This window comes from Gekko japonicus, unplaced genomic scaffold (genome assembly GCF_001447785.1).
Source record: "Gekko japonicus isolate JY-2015 unplaced genomic scaffold, Gekko_japonicus_V1.1 scaffold640, whole genome shotgun sequence".
In the NCBI taxonomy this organism is placed as follows: Eukaryota; Metazoa; Chordata; class Lepidosauria; order Squamata; family Gekkonidae; genus Gekko; species Gekko japonicus.
This window is the reverse complement of record NW_015174860.1, coordinates 516,154-533,978: the sequence shown is the minus strand read 5'-3', so window position 1 is coordinate 533,978 and position 17,825 is coordinate 516,154. Positions and strand designations below refer to the sequence as shown.

General features: G+C 45.2%; 1 protein-coding gene across 1 annotated transcript in view; it reads right to left on the bottom strand.

The window, feature by feature from the left end:
• NAV1 (neuron navigator 1) overlaps positions 1-16,859 on the bottom strand; it is a 336,027-nt gene extending 319,168 nt beyond the window's left edge. The window contains exon 1 of the mRNA XM_015424681.1: positions 16,842-16,859. The gene's annotated coding sequence lies outside the window, so the exon portion shown is untranslated. The remainder of the gene's footprint in view (positions 1-16,841) is intronic.
• Between the last annotated feature and the right edge of the window lie 966 nt (positions 16,860-17,825).

Sequence of the window (17,825 nt, the reverse complement as noted above, 5' to 3'; positions counted from 1 at the left end):
GCCAAAGTCTGTCAGTCTATCTAGACCACTATTATCTACAGCTGTAATCCCTAGTGTGGTACCAATAAGCACCATGGCCCCCACAAATATATATTTTGATGCCCTCTTGCTTTTTGAATCTTGGCAATATAATTCCGAGGGTACTGCATGGGACAGAATAAAACAGGGAGTTTGGGGTTCCTCATCTGAAGAAGCGAGCTGTGACTCATGGAAGCTCATACCCTGCCACAAATTTTATTAGTCTTTAAGGTACTACTGGACTCTTGTTCATCTTTTTCTCCCCACTCCTTTGAGGGGCGGAGCTTTGGGTGGTCAGGGCTCCTCCCAGTGCTGCCCCTGTTGCCTACTGGCTAAGACACCCCCCCCCCCATGACAGGCCCAGTCTTTAAGGTACTACTGGACTCTGGCTACCCATCTTGATCTAGCTCCTTATCAACTGACTGAATAGCAAAGCACTGAGCTCATCCCTGACAGTTGTGCATCCTCACCTGGGCCACAGACAAAGACTCAAAACTTGGCAACCTCTCCCTGAGAGTTCCTGTTCTGGGGAACTGGAACCAAATAGCATCTCCTCTCCCAAAGGAAATGCTGGTCCTTCTCCAATGGCAGGCATTAAATGATTGGGTCTGCCCCTCATGGCAGTCTTGGTGATGCCCAATCCACTTTGTTCAAATTCCAGAAGTGCCCACAGGCTCAAAATGCTGGAGATCCCAGCCCTACTGTAATATCTTAGGTAGAAGTCTTTCTCTGACCCACGACCTGAGACGCCAGGCACCAAACCTGAGATCTTCCAGATGCAAAGTATGTGCCCTGCCACTGAGCCTCTCCTCTGATACTTTTTTTGACTGTAGGTGAACATATGAAGCAACTTTATGCTGAGCCAGATCATTTGTCCATCTGACCATTGTATAAAGCCCTCAGTACATCTAGTACAAAATTTTCCCTGCCCTGACTTAAGCATGCAAAGCATGTGTTCTACCACAGAGCTAAGGCTCATTCTGTTTGTCTGTGTCTGCTTCCTCCTACTTTCCTGCTATAGTATGCTTGGCTGCATAAGAAAGTAGCACTGATTCTGTAATCTTAGAGAGGCAGAAAAAAGGCACAAAAATTAATGGAGATGAGTTTTTTATTATATATGTGACTCCCTACATTTTAACTATATAGTTTACTATATATGTGACTCCCTACATTTATTGCAATTGCACTAACTCTGTCCCAGACCTCATGACTCTTAAAAACCCCACGTCAGTGAGATGAGTAACAGAAAAAAACCGGACACAAGCAAATCCTTCAGACGGGCATGACAAACAAGGGCCCAGACTTTTACTCACTCTCCATGCAATAAACACAATGGGGAGCAGAATCCACAAAAAGAGGTGAGCAAAGACAAAAAATATTTGCAAAATGGAAAGGAAAAGGCAATGCCATCTTCACTTTCTGCTTGGAACTTGGAGTCCTGCTAAGCTTATAGAAGCAGTTCCCACATTTGTAACAGTCTATTTATCTGTCCTTTAGCCTAGGTTAATCTAACTCACCTTTGTCCATTTTTGTTCAGTCACCAAAGAGCTTTGCAGATCATACTTCAAGGGATCCTGGTGACCCTTTCCTCGTAACCTACTCATTCATACACTTCTGTCTGTAATTAATATCCCCGCCCTGGACCCAGCCTGACTGAAAACACTGCAAGGTCTGCTGTGATCATTCTTGCAAGAGCTTCCTCCCTCCCCCTGCACCATCCACCCAGTTTGGGTGGAGCAGTAAGAAAGAATCCACAATGCTTGGGGCAATACTAGAATGTGGTTTAAAGAACGGTTTATGAACAGGGAATTGGCAATTGTGTGATCAATGTTCCAAGGAAGACAGCTGGTTTTGAACACTGTGGGAAGCTGAGTTGGAGTGAAACAAAAAGGGAGCTCTTGTCCCTGTGATGTTAGTGTTTAAAATAAAGGCAGTTTTGTCATACATTATCAAACAGAGTCTGTCAAGGCAGACAGGTGACATAATCTAAATGTAAAGAAAAGAGTCAGAGATGCTGTGTCAGAATGTGGGTGGGGGATGGGGGCTAGGTATACCCCCATGCCTAAGCTAAAACCCCGCTTTTTTATTTTAAAATGAGGCGTGGATTCATCCTTGAAAGGATTACATGCATAAAAGGATCAAATGTTGGCATGGTGACTGTCACGCAATGTGACAGGAAGCAGACTTGTTGCTTGGCAACATATCATTGATGGATTCCAACAGGCCAGAAACTGATATTAGGGAGCAATCTCTGGGCAAAAGAGCAGCTGATCCAGAAGAATGTAGTCAGTGTCCGAGAATAAGGAAAGGGAGCTGGAGATAATCCACATACAACACAGCAAAGTTTCCACAAGAAGTCAGATTAGATCCAGAAATAGCACCATTCTTGTTAAGGGGCCCAGCCAAAGGTTACAAATTATTGAGCCTTGGAGAGGGAAGACAACTGTTAGAACAGTCCCCCTTCCCAAATGCTTACCATTCTAGAAGGGTAGCATAGTAGGGCCTATACACAATATTTACGAACTCTCAGATTTGGTCTGAACACACAGCAGGACGAGGCAGTAGAATTCTATGGTGGTACAATGGACTATACTACTTCGGACTATAAGTGGGGAGAATCCAACTGTAATGCTCTTCTGTGTAAAAATTCCCTTAAAAGAAAAAAATTAGCACACTAGGCAGCAATGTTATTGATTGGTTTTTTTGTAATCTGTGGTAGTTTCCCATTAACTGGGAATTAGTCACACGCAGAAACCTTGGAAAACATGATCACTCCCCTGGGGTCTGAAGCAGTGCAGTCCGTTCTACGACCTCTGCCTCCTCATTACCACCTCATTCTGTTGCATGGGTAGACCAGGTCTCAGAAGGGCTAAGAACATAAGAGCCCTTCTGGATCAGACCTGTGGTCCATGTAATCCAGCATTCTTTATCACACAATGGCCACCAATTGCCCTGGAGAGCCAATGAACAGGACATAGATGCCAATGTTGTCTCCTAGCACTGGGGTTTCTGAATTCTACTGTTTCTGAATATGAAGGTTCCCTATAGTCACCATGGCTTGTAGCCATTGATGGACCTCTCCATGCTTTTTAAAGACATTTATTTTTTTATTCTTCACATTTCTACCCCGCCCTCCCAGCCGAAGCCAGCTCAGGGCAGCTTACATAAAATTGGCACATGATTATAATAAAACAAAGCATTTAAAACCAATTAACAATAACATAATAAGTGCTAGTATTGTTGTTATAGTATTGTTGTTATTAAAACAGTGATAGCTATAATATCAGTTCTCTTCCCATAACCGGGTCGTAGATCATCCTTGAATATCTTGCAGGCAGCTGGCACAGGCTGTTATTACAAATTCCAAAGGCAATGGGTTTCCTATCCTAGTTGTTAGTGGTGGCGGCGGCTCCAAAAGCCTGGTGGAAGAGCTCCATTTTACAGGCTCTGCGGAACCGCAAAAGGTTCCACAGGGCCTTGATCTCCTCTGGGAGCTCATTCCACCAGGCTGGAGCCGCCACTGAGAAAGCCCTGGCCCTGGTTGTCAACAGCCTGGCCTCCTTAAGACTCGGGAGGGCCAATCGGTTCTGGGCCCCTGAACACAGTGCTCTCTAGGGAATATGCTTGTGGCCATCACTACATCCTGTTAGTAAATTCCACAATTTAATTATTCATTGAGTAAAGAAGTCTTGTTTTTGTCTGTCCTGAATCTATTGCCACTCATCTAATAGTAATACTTGAGTATCTGTCTGGAAACAAATGGGAGAAGCTGATGGCACAGACTCCAAGGAGAATTTCCGACTTTCACACAATTTAACACACAACTGGCTAATACTTAACTTAGGCCTGATCTAAGCAATAAACTTATCGCATTCTTGGGGCTGAAAACATGATGCTTGGCAAGAATTCTCATCCTGAGTGCTGAGTGTTGCAAACAAGTGTTGACTGCTGCTTGGTGTAAATAATTTTTTTAATGTTCCAGACAATTCTTACCCCATAAGGATCTCAAGCTTCCTAAGAGAAGCTGTAAATGCCAGTACTGTAAAAGAACTATAGACACAGATAGATAGACAGACAGACAGACAGATGATGGATAGACAGATGATGGATAGATAGATGATGGATAGATGATGGATAGATAGATGATGGATAGATGATAGATAGATAGATAGATAGATAGATAGATAGATAGATAGATAGATAGATAGATAGATAGATAGATAGATCCCATTCTTCCAGACAGTTTGCAATCAGAATTCTGTGACCAGCTGATACTGAAAGCCTTCTTCCCCGGGGAATGTAGTACAAACCTCCAGAACTCCACAGGCCAAAAAGTTCATGGGAAATTATCACAGAATTGCTGAGGTGGATTCCTGAAGGGACAGTCTACCAACTCAAGACACCAAATACATGTTGTTTTTCTTATAAACAAACTAGCATTCACATGAAAACAGAAATGTCCCTTTGATGCCTGTCTAGACCTTAGAAACGTTGCAAGCTGGGACTGTGTTTGTGTGTCTTTATTAATACAAACATGCTGTCTTTCTTCAAGATCCTTTATCTAGGGATGCCACAGATCAGACCTGGATGTTCTGACAGGTACTGTACAATTGTACTAAAACCCATCATATAATCTACACATTACAGAAAAAGAAGTGTAGGAGACCCACACTGGAAAAACAGCTCAACTGGATACTGGGGGCAGTGGAAAGTATTGACATAACATATTAGCTGTCTTGCCTACATACTGGGCATCTACACTCCACTAACTGGATTATATCTAGCAAAGACCTTGGTGACCCACTAAACCACCTTTTATTTTCAAATAAGCAAATTTCATCCACACCTATCATTATTAAAGTGGGATATGCTTCACCATAGTATCTTCCTATGCTGCTGTAGCAAACAGGAAACATGTGGGCCAGGCCAACTGTGCCTACCGTTCCATCTGACTGACCTTTTTTCCTTCCACGCCTGGTGATAACTAGTTAGAAAGAACCCTGCAATTAGCCTCTCCCTAAATTACTCCTCTGTTCAAACATCAACTGCAGTAGCATCGAAAGGCCCCAAAAAGCAGGTACCATACAACTAGCAGCGAGCACAAATGCTCCAGACCATGAGAAGCAGGTGTGGAAGGCTCAGAAAAAGACTGGGCAAGGTCTAAGGTCTAAATGAAGCATCAGCGGTGTGCAGCTCTATTGATACAATGCATCTGCGCACACACCTTGACTTCAGCTGCCTCTGCCATTATCAAAATCAAAAACCTAAGCAGGAAACAATTATGCAAAGCAATTAGCAAGCATATGCATATTTCTTTGTTTTGCATAATTTATTCAAAGTACTAATTATGCATTTCCTTGGCAAACAGGCCTTTTTAATTTATGTTTTATGGTGAGCACAAAGGCACAACAGCACAGTTATACTGAGGCAGAGAGGCCGGAATCCCAGAACTATTCTGTCAGCAGCTACCATCCATGTATAAAAGCAGAGAAATCCAAAGACACAACTGTGGGCATGCGACCCAGGAGTCCAAAGAGGACGCTTTAATAGCAGGGTCATCACTATGCAAGGCTGTCAGCATTGTTGTCACCCTTCTTAACATCAGATTTTTTCTAATTCCTCTTCTGTGACTCAGCTCAACATTATACAAATCATCAGCAAGTGGCACACAGGGTAAGCATGCAGGTCCACACAGCCTCTCAGCAACAGACCTGAAGGGAGGTGCTCAGTTTTGGCAGAAATATCACAAATCAGTAAGCCAGTGAGCTCTCCAAGGCTCCAACTATCCTCTTTACTGGCCTTAGCTCCTCTTTAATCATTGCATGACACACTTAACTCTATCAGCTAAAGCCTGACTTCATATTTTCTTATCTAGATTACAGTTTCAGTTCCCAGAGTCTACCACCATTGGTGGCCTAAGTAAATAAAATACCAGAGAGACAAAACAAAGGGAATTCACAGCCACATTAGCAGAGCAGGTGCCACAACTGAGTCATGTGCACCACTGCCAGACCGTAAGTAAAAGAAACTGTTGGAGAGAGAAGGATGTAGGTTTCAGTGAAGGGGACCCACCACATATCCGGAGACATTGGGGGGGGGTCTGTGGGCTTTAGGAGCTGCGGTGGCTCAAGTGGTTAAGACGCTGAACTGCAGGTTTTGGAAGGTCAGTAGTTCAGCAGTTCGAGACCCGGGTGCCGCATGATGGAGTGAGCTCCCATCTCTAGTTCCAGCTCTTGCCAACCTAGCAGATCGAAAGCAAGAAATTGCAAGTAGATAAATAGGTACCACTTCGGTGGGAAGGTAACAGCGTTCCGTGCGCCTTGGTGTTTAGTCATGCCGGCCACATGACCACGGAAACGTCTTCGGACAGCGCTGGCTCTTCGGCTTTGAGACGGAGTTGAGCACCGCAACCCTAGAGTCGGATTCAACTGGCTTTCGAGCAAGGGAACCTTTACCTTTTACTGTGGGCTTTACACACAGTGTCAGGGCCAAAGTAAATGTGATACCTGGAAGTCCACATTCAGCACTCTCAAGCATTTTTCTTTCTAAACGGCAGCCATAAGTAGAAGCAATTGAGATCACTTTTCAAGCTAAGATGACCCCACTGGTCCACTGGGGTACACACAGACTTTGCCCCGCGAAGCAAACTGCAGCTGCAAGGAGCCTGTTTCAGGGTGGGATAACAGCATGAGGGAGGTTAAACTCCCCCTTCTCTGTATCTGGGGAGGCTATGGGAGCTGCAGCCACTGAAATCCCATGGTCCCCCTTAGTGTGGCCCAAATTTAGAACTATGGCAGCTCAAGATTTAGGAATAGAGACTATTAGGTTAATGAAGTCAGTGCAGGACGGGCCTCATATGAACACGGAGGCCTGCTACCCCATAATTAACCCAGAGTTTCCAAGAGCGCAGAATAGGCCTGCTGTGGAAGAGAACTGTGCCCTCTGGGCAGGGCAGAAGGCAACAGATGAGAAACCGAGAGCCGAGGAGGAGACAAAGGAACAGCAAAGCAGCCACAGAGGAAGAGGTGCCAAGGGGTTTGAGGGAGGCCACATGTGCCCAGAAATGCCCCCTCAGACAGGACAGCTCTGTCAGAGGGTGGGAGAGATATGGAGAACCCCCGGACCTGCGTCACTTATTAGGGCAAGGAGAAAATAAAAGGGCCGACCCAGTCACGCGGAGGCAAAAAAAGAAGGCAAAGGCCGATGGTGCAAAATAAGGTAAACATATATTTTATGACTCAGTTAAAATTCCCCAGATTCCCTTTGCGTTTTGCCAACAGTTTTCGTCAGGGGAATTTGTTAGTCATTTCTCAGGAGGAGGAGCCCCTTTGGCACCGCGACAACGCCCCCCCGCCCCCCGCCCTCTCTCTCACTCCGCAAACGCGCACCGACTCCTCGCCACACATCCCCTGTGCGCATCACACACATCGCGCCGCACACACATCACCCCCACCCACCCACCCCTGCCTTTCGGCCAGCCCACTTTCGGTGCCTTGTCCAGCCCTAGTGCTCCTTTGCGGGGCTTCCCGCCACTCCGCTGCAGAAATGAATCCAAAGCGTCACCCTGGCGCTTCTCTCGGCGGAGCAAGCCGGGAAAGGACTCCTCCCATCGCTCCAATCAGGGCCGATCTGACGAGACCGACCGCTCCCGCCAGCCGGCATCAGAAGGGCCGGGAGGGTCCACGCTGCGCTGAAGGCTCCCTTTCCCTCCCCGCCAGCGCCACATGGCTTTGGCGCCCAGAGCGCGCCTTCCCCGCGCGCCAGGTTGGGAAGGGGGCGTAGGAATCTGCGCGCCAGCCTCACCTGCGCTCGCTCGGCTGGCTGTTCTCCGCGCCGCAGTAGTCCCGCCCTGGCCGAGGGCAGAGTCACGCCCCGGGCCGGCCTGGAAACGGGTGCCAGTCTCGGCGAGCTGAGCCGGCAAGGGGAGCTGGGCAGTGGCTGGGCGCCGGACTGAACCGCGAGAGAGTCGAGTCCTCCTGTCCTTCCTCCCCGTGCTCAGAGATTTACTGCCGCCTGTCATGGAAATGGCCCGTCGGCGCTCTGGAGAGCGGGAGCGCCAAACCAGCACGTCTCCAGCCTGGGAAGTCCTTTCATCTTCCGAAAGAGAAAGAAGCTTGGCAGGAAGTGTCGAGCACCTGGGACGGAGAAACCTTTTGCCCCCGCGCACCGCACACGCAACTCGTCGCCCTGTTATCTTTCTCTTGCAGTTACAAGTCACCGATGCCTCCAGCAGTAGTGCGTTCCCACGTACACTTCCATGAGGTGTCCCAAGCATATTTGGTAAGAACGAAGTAGGCCCTAATGGGCTGACTAAGGCCTGCTTCGCACAGAGTTTAGGAGACTTGGGCCTACACAAGCAGGGGGACTGTAGAAGTACCATGCAGCCTCAGACTTCAAGTGCTGGTCATTAAAAAAAAACCACCTCTTGCGAATAGGGTTGCCTTGGTCGAGCTCTCCTGGGATTACCACTATTTCTAGGTGACAAAGATCAGCTCCACTGGAGAAAATTGGCACTTTGGAAGTTAGTCTCTATGGCGTTATACCCCCATTGAAATCCCTCCCTCCCCCAAACCCTCCCCTCCCCTGGCTTCACACACACACACACACACACACACACAATTCCCAGGTATTTCCCAGCCTGGAGCTGGCAACACTGCTTCCAAGTGCAGAACTCCTTTCAAACAGAAAAGTAACACAGTAGGGAGCTGAGTAAGTGGGCCTTTGCCCTCTTTCGCCTGATTTATTATTGGGTGGAGGGTAGTTTGACACCCCCTCTCCACAGTCTGAACTGGTTCAGTCCACTCGGCTCTGCCACTCTACTGCATGCAGGTCCATACATTTAATCATTGAAAGATGTAGTGAGTGGTGTGAACAGGCTCCACTGGTGGGGGGGGGGATTGAACTAAAGTGAAAATTCTTCCTGAGGTTGCCATTCACACCTGCAAGACTCATCACTTGTCACAGCAACCAAGTGATGAATATGCATGTTAGGATAATTGGAGTCAAAACCCCTAACTATAAATACAAGTTGATGGGGGCCAAACCGGCAGAGACTGACCAAGAGAGAGATCTTGGAGTCATAGTAGATAACTCACTGAAAATGTTGAGACAGTGTGCTATGGCAAAAAAAAAGGCCAACGCTATGCTGGGGGTTATTAGGAAGGGAATTCAAAACAAATCAGCCAGTATCATAATACCCCTGTATAAATCGATGGTGTGACCTCATTTGGAGTACTGTGTACAGTTCTGGTCACCACACCTCAAAAAGGATATTGTAGCATTGGAAAAAGGGCAACTAGAATGATCAAAGGGTTGAACACTTTCCCTCTGAAGAAAGGTTAAACCTCTTGGGGCTCTTTAGCTTGGAGAAACGATGGCTGAGGGGTGACATGATCGAGGTTTATAAGATTATGCATGGGATAGAGCAGGTAGAGAAAGAAGTACTCTTCTCCCTTTCTCACAATACAAGAACTCATGAGCACTCAATGAAATTGCTGAGCGGTTGGGTTAGAACTGATAAAAGGAAGTACTTCACCCAAAGAGTGATTAACACTTGGAATTCACTGCCACAGCAGGTGATGGCGGCTACAAGCATGGACGGCTTCAAGAGGGAATTAGATAAACCTATGGAGTGGCTTACAATCTCCTTTCCCTTGCCTTCCCCACAACAGACACCCTGTGAAGTAGGTGGGGCTGAGAGAGCTCTTTCAAGACGCTCTTTTCAGAACACCTCTGAGAGAGCTGTGACTGACCCAAGGTCACAGCTGCAGGTGGGGGGAGTGGGGAATCAAACCCGGGTCTCCCAGATGAGAGTCTGCACTCTCCTAACCACTACACCCAACTGGCTCTCAAGTGATAGAACTCTTACCAGGTTCACAATAGGGATAAGACATCAACAAAAATAAATGGTGGCAGTTACCATTGTTCCAAGAAAATCCAAATTCTGCACACTGGATTTTTTCTTAATAAAGTAAATGGTATGAATAAGCATGATTTATCTATACATCATATTTTATTGCTGCTTTCTCCTAGGGGAGTGGTCCCCAACCCTTTTGAGCCTGTGGGCAACTTTATAGTTCTGACAGAGGATGGTGGGCGCAGCCACAAAATGGCTACCACAGGAGGTGGAGCCAGCCACAAAATGGCAGCCATAGCTCATCTTCAATCACACAGTGAAGATCCTTGTGGTTTGGTGCAAGCTGCTGCCAAAGCAATGTTTTCAGAAAGTTGTGCAGCCAACCAGAAACTCTGCCTGGCAAAAGACCCACCCACTTTCAAAAAACACTTGGCAGGCACCAAGAAAGATGTCAGCAGGTGCCATGGCACCCAGGGGCACCATGTTGGGGACCTCTGTCCTAGGGCCTCTTCAGGCAGCATACATGGTTCTCCCAGCATGCATCTTAATAATGTCTCTGTGCTGTCAAGTTGCAACTGACTCATGGCAACCCAGGGACTGGGGTTTTCAAGGCAACAGATGAGCGGAGGTGGTTTTTCATTGCCTTCCTCTGCACAGCAACCCCTGTCTTCCTTGATAGTCTCCCATTCAAGTACTAACCATGTTTAGCTTCCAAACTCTGGCAAGATTAAGCTAGTCAGTGGCTATTCAGGCTGCTCTCCTGTATCTTAGCCTCATGATCTCTGTGAAGTAGGCTAAGCTGAGTGAACGTTGGCTGATCCAAAATCACCCAATGAGCATCATGACTGAATGGGAATTTGAACCCATATCTTGTCAATCCTAATCCAATACATGGATCACTACGCAGCACTGGCTGCTTTCCATAGGCTGTCCTGCAAAACTAAACAGGAGTCATGTGGCACCTTAAAAACTAACAAAGTTATATTTCTACATATATTCTTCAGATGCACAGATGTTCACTGTGGTTTTAAAAACCCATCAGCGTCAAGTTTCCCTCTGAAGTTCTTTTATTGAAGGATGGTGACTTTCAGATTGATAATAGAGTGTCCTGGGAGGCTGAAATGCTCCCTCACTGTATCCTGAATAGTGGATTTTTTAACTGCCACATTTGTAGTATCCATATATTCTTTTGTGTAGGGAGTAGGGACTAAGTGCAATATGGAGAAAGCAGTGCATTGTTGACAATTGATGAATACATCACTCTGGAAGATGAGCAAGTAGATGCACCCCAGATCGTATAGCTGATGTCACTGGGCCCTGTAATAATTGTTGTCTAGGTTTATATAGGGGCAGAGTTGACATCTAGTTTCTAGGTCTTTTCTAGGTACCCCATTACTGCTGCAAGTACATTAGAGGTGTGAGTGGGAAGGAGCTGAGGAAACACTGCTCTAAGTTAGCCATGAATATGTTTGCATATTGTGGAGCCAAATCTGAAGTAAGGAAGGGGGAGGACAAACTGACCAAGCTTATTTGCAAGGTGTGTTGTGGCATTATTAAGGATAATAAGAGGCAAAGGAATTGTGTGTGAAGCCACTGCATGCTGACAAACTCTGGGCATTCACACTTTGCCCACATGCCCATCAACTAAGTTCTTCTTCAGAGGCCTTGCTCATTGTGTTGCCACTTTCAGAGCTGAGGAGCATGGAAAATAGTGACAGAGCCCTCTCTGTTGTGGCCCCTTGGTTCTAGAATTCCCTCCCCATAGTTTCTTGCCTGTCACCAAGCCCACTTAGTTTAGGAGCCAGGTGAAAACTTTCCCTTTTTTTACTGGGCAATCTGTTGATGCGTGTTTGAGTGTTGCTGTGCTTTTATTGTGAGCTGCTGTTCTAATGAATTTATCTTCTTGTTTCTTTTTTTAATTAATCAAACCTTTTGTTTCTTTTTGTAATGATAATATTTGGGAGCCACATCTGGAACAGAGTTATATGATGACTGAGGGGTGACATGATCAAGGTTTACAAAATTATGCATGGGATAGAGTAGGTAGAGAAAGAAGTACTTTTCTCCCTTTCTCACAATACAAGAACTCATGGGCATTCAATGAAATTGCTGAGCAGTTGGGTTAGAACAGATAAAAGGAAGTACTTCTTCACCCAAAGAGTGATTAACGCATGGAATTCACTGCCACAGGAGGTGGTGGCAGCTACAAGCATGGACAGCTTCAAGAGGGAATTGGATAGACATGTGGAGCAGAGGTCCATAAGTGGCTATTAGGAACTCTCAATCTGGGGCAAGTGATGCTCTGTATTCTTGATGCTTGGGGGGGCAACAGTGGGAGGGTTTCTAGTGTCCTTGCCCCACTGCTGGACCTCCTGATGACACCTGGTATTTTTGGCCACTGTGTGACAGCGTGTTGGACTGGATGGGACATTGGCCTGATCCAGCTTTGGCTTCTCTTAGGTTCTTATGAACTTTATAAGCAGCGTGAACAACATACAGAAGAATCTGAAATAAATACATTTTATTGTTGTTATAGCACTGCTCATTTTGCTTGGCCCACTGTTCCAAAGACTGCTCTCATGGTTTCTCATGTGCAGCTTCTACTGCTTTATTTAGTAGAGAAATGCAGGTGTGAACATGAATAACAAGATTGTGTATGAGTAGTATATGGGCAAAAACAAGGCTGACATCAGATCACAGGCATGAGCATTAGAGTGAGGATGGGATGGAGAAGAAAATATGCAGGAAGGCTGTGATGATTTACTCAAAGGAGCATAATAGGAGATTTAAGAAGGCAGAGAAGGTGACAGGACTATGTATGGGGAATGACATTCCTAGTAAGACTCACTTTGAGCATATACATCCTATCCTGGACATGCACATAGTCACCCCAGAAATCACCATGAGGAGCCAGGCCCATTGCTATCCACTGGCTGTCCGTTGTGGTGTCCAGAAGGCTGCAACAATGCCTCTGGTGTAGTGGTTAAGTGTGCGGACTCTAATCTGGGAGAACCGGGTTTGATTCCCCACTCCTCCACTTGCACCTGGCTTGGATGACCTTGGGCAAGCCGTAGTTCTGATAAGAGCTGTCCTTGAAAAAGAGCAGTTTCTGTCAAGAGCTCTCTCAGCCCCACCTACCTCACAGGGTGTCTGTTGTGGGGAAGGGAAGGGAAAAGAGTTTGTAAGCCGCTCTGAGACACCTTTGGGTAGTGAAGGGCGGGGTATAAATCCAATCTCCTCCTCCTCCTCCTCTGGACCATTAACAATTAAAGCAAACTTTCATGATAGGGAATACAACCATTGCTGCTGTTTATATTACCCTAATGTGCAACACCTGTTTCCCCAGGGTGGGCTCCTGTGTTTCAGGAGGCTTTAGTGTTGGACAGCTCTCTGGTCAAAGTTCTCTACCAGTAATGATCTTGCCGCATAAAAATTTAAAAGCCCAGGGTGCCCAAGCCACATTTGCAATTATTTTCACAGGAGATCCCAAGAAGAGCCTTTGAGCTTCTTGTACCCTATTTGTGCCATACATGAAGGGTGTTAATGTGAGATATAATGCAGAAAATTAATCCAATGGATGTTTGTTTTACACTTTTCCACAGACTAGTTTAAGGGAACAACAGAGTCATTCAATGAAAACTAATATCAATGTATTGTCTTTATTGTTCTTGTGACAACCATGTAAGGTACATCTATACTTTTTTCTTGCCATCAAGTCACAGCTGACTTACAGTGACCCCATACTGTTCTCAGAAGTGGTTTGTGATTGCCTGCCTCTGTGTAACAACCCTGGGATTCCTTGGAGGTCACCCATCCCAGAACCGAACCTGCTTAGCTTCTGAGATCTGGTGAGATTGGGCTAGCCTGGGCAATCAGTAATAGTATCTCCATATTTCAGGTGGGGATCTGATGCTTATAGTAGTTTGCTAAGGCTACCTAGCAAGCTCATGGCAGAGGTGATATTTATCCAAGGGTCTTCCTGTTTTGTACTTCCATCTCCTAGCCACTAGGATGTCAGAGCATCCAGGTAATGTATTGTGACACTCACACAAGCCAATTCTAGTAGCAAGATACCTTCTCCCCATTGTGGGTTGCTATTCCTCTTTCACAGCTATTTAAAACATTATGTTAGGTGTGTACTCAAGCACTGGCTTTGCACAGTGGGGGACAGTACCCAGTCAGCAAATAACGTGGTTTATTTTTAAATTAAACTGCTCAAGGAAGCAACTTGCCTTCTAAATTTTGTTTTTAAAAGCACAGTAGGAGCTGATGGAGGAATAACATCCTCCAATGTAGAGAATGTAGCATTTGTAGTGCTGAAAAATGCAATTTCCCAGTATCGGAAACACATCTGGAGCTGTGCACAGCAAACAGCCTACCACTTATTGTGCAAACAGTGAATGGCATTTGGGGGGGGGAGCCTTTAAGAGAGAAACTACAGCAGTGTTCTATTCATCTCCCTGTTCTTGGGCCTAAGCTCTAAGGCCTAGGACAGTGGGACTGCAATTGTCTGCATTCAGCCCACTTTGCAGTTTCTACAGCCACTGCTGCTCAAATAAATGCAATGAAACCATTGTGCCCAAAGAGGTGATATTTGGAAGCATATTTGTGGAATCGGGGATTACTGTGTCCAACCAAATTGTCCCAGGTTCTGCTTCCAGCTCAGCATGTACTTCTGGCAAGTCATAACCAGTCATTCTTTCCTCACACATCAAAAGGAGGCAATTAATGATCCACTTTCATTTTTAAAAAGAAGGAGCTGGATTATTTTAAAGACATGTAAGTTAACACCCTGCTGGGATCCCATGTTTTGGCCTCCTCTTACCACCATTAGAGCCATTTCAAATGTACAGGCAGGCACATGGTACAATCCTTTGAGAGTCTAATGTGTGTGTGCCACATCAGTATCCACAAAGGGGTCTATTTGTTCAAAGTACTCTGGTGTCAAAGCCTTCCCTTGCCCATGGAAAGCATATGTGTCAACGAGAAAACATTTGAAGCAGCTAATAAAGAATATCAACCATTCACATTCTCATCTAGGGTCATCGACCCAGAATTTCCATAGCACATTGCATGGATATATATTCCCACCCATGCAGTCCTCCTGCAGAAAGAGGGATTGTTCTTGTTATCAGTATGCAGTATTTATATTTTGTTATCAATATACAGAAAAGGGTAGCCCTTGTTTCTAGGGTCAGAGCACACTACGGTTAGGCAGGAAAAAAGGTTTGTTTTCAGGAATCAGTTTCATCAGTACCACCACAACTTCAAGAATTCCAAACTTTTAAAAGTCCCATAAACTGCAGACAATCTCATATGGTCAGAGAGAGCAGATCATCATTTGGTAAGAGAAAACTCTCAGGTAGCTGCTGAGTCATTTGCTTATTCCTTCCCAGCTGCCATATTGCTTAAATGCAGCATCCAGCCCACAAGAGGGTTGAGGATTTTTTTTCAGTTCTGTAAAAGGAACATAAAATAGTTCAGTCCCTTGATGTGGAAACAACAGGTGCCTTTCCAATGTGTTTGGCTTAGCCTCCTTAGGCTCAACAATGAGGGAATGGAAAGAGACCTCCCTGTTTCAGACCCTGGAAAGCACAATAGCCTGGCAAAGACTTTGGCAAAGGAACAGTAGAGAGAGACTGATACGATCTAGAGAGCTGTTAGAAACATTAGCTCATGGTGTCTGTGTGTATACATAAAATGTGCAGCAGTCGTGCCATAAGCTATGTTGCATGGCTATCTTACATTTATCATGGTTTTCTGACTGCAACACCTGCACGTTAGTCTGAATCAGCTCCGGCACTCCAAACACAAGAATGAAGATTGGCTTCAAGCAGAAAATTACAAGGATGTTTTATGCCTTCTCTAGGATTAACACAGCAACAAAACAAGTCTCTGCTTTTATTTCTTTTTCTCCAAGTTCTGAACAGCTGGGTTTGTGGTTAGCTGAAGCTGCTCTGTTTATATGCAGAGACATATTAATAGCAAATATTTTTACATTTCTTAACCAAGCCCATCCCCCAAAGCTGCTCTTTTGGAGGTGGGGGACTGTACACAGTATTCAAATTCATCTGACTTGAGGGTTTTATTAGCAGTTTTGTAGTGAACTGCTCCATTCATACACCCTAAAGCTGGGGTCATGAGAGGTAGGCACTGAATAAAAGAAAACTAGTAAAATCTTTAGGTTGCACAAGAAGTGTCCTGTATTCCTTACTGTTCTCTTTTAAAGTTTTGACTAACTCTGAAACGCTAAGCAGGTTTATTGAAGCTGTACTCTTAAATACACTGTCTCCAAGTAAACATACTCAGAACTGATGCAGAAGCAATGTGATGCTACTCATGCATTAACTGAAACAGACATTGGGTACCATTTGCCACATAAAGCCATCCACTCACTGGAATAAAACTTTGTTAGTCTTAAAGGAGCCACTGAACTCGAATTTTGTTCTTTTGCCAAATGGTTGAAGATGCAAATTTTGCAAAACATTATTATCAATATTCAAACTTACTATGGTCAAGCTGATCACTTATACACAAGTTGACTGACCCAATGTTTTGTTTGATGCGCAGATTGGATGCTATATTGAGCAGCTTTATGCCAACACAGTTCATGATATTCAATCTGGCAGCCGCACAGGTCGCCTCTTCCACAAGCCTTCCTGCACAACTTGCTTCCCATGTTACAGAGTCACGCACAATTGATATGTTGATAAATAAGAGACATTTGTAACTTAAATGTTGCATCTGGCAGAGCATTTGCACCTGTGCAATTGACAGAACTTTTTGGATTGCTAGTGTAGGCACATATCCCCCAGGGTCATGAGCAGGTCCTTAGTGACCTACTTTGTGAGGCATGATATGCCAAGGATATAGAGATAACACACATCAATCAGCCATGACTCTCCCCTTTTCATGTTGGATTAAAAACAGTAAACATTTGCCAGGCAGAGTGAAAAGCTACACTTACCACGAGGAAATGCCACAATGGACATGCACTGATTGTTCCAGATCCAGACAGTTTCACATGTCTTTGCCATTCATGGGCACCAAGTCAGGCAGCCACACACTACTGAAATAGAAACATTCTAAGTAAGAATGTGGCAAAGAAGCAGATGGGGAAGGAAGACAGCGGCAGGTCCAGCCAATCAGGGAGGGAGGGCAAGCTACAGGAAAGCAGTTTAAGATCACAGATGTGCAATCAGCTTTTCTACAGACACATACGGGAACTGTTTCAAATGTTTGAGTGTGCCAACTGCGGTTTACAGAAAAATTGCAGACCAAACTGGCAAACCACTGAGCATCCCCAGGGCACAGGCTTTCAGAAAGCCAACATGTACACTAACTGATGGCCAAGAGCTAGACTCGAGCCCAGTAGAGACCAACAAGATTTTCAGGGTATAACCTTTCGAGAGTCAAACCTCCCTTTGTCAGAATCTGATAAATTATTACTTGACTATCCAATGGTAAAGTGGATCTCCTATGAAGGAAGGGTAGTCAAAATATCACAACACTTTGGATGTCACCATCTCCCAGCTGCATGAACTATCTCAGAGGGCTGTTGTGGGGATAAACAGTCTTAGAATTCTAAGGCCCTCTGTAGATTTGAAAGCAATACAAGAAATTATTACTTTAAAGAAATGGTGTTGCAGAGAGTACTGTGCCTATGTAAGTATTAAAATAATGATTGCCATTCATCTTTCCCCTGTCCCATCTTGCATATTTACATTTACAGTCCCACATAAGTGCTCCTGCAATGTGGAAATAATAATCCTAAATGTGCTCTTCTAATCCATAGACTGATAACAATAACAAGCACACAATCTTAACTTTCTAAAGTTGCTGCACATCCTCTCCTTTTCACTGGTAGTTGTATGTTTCTACAGTATGGGGGGTTGTGATCTAAATATCTGGATGTACAAAAGGACTGACAATGCAACCCTAAACAGTCATG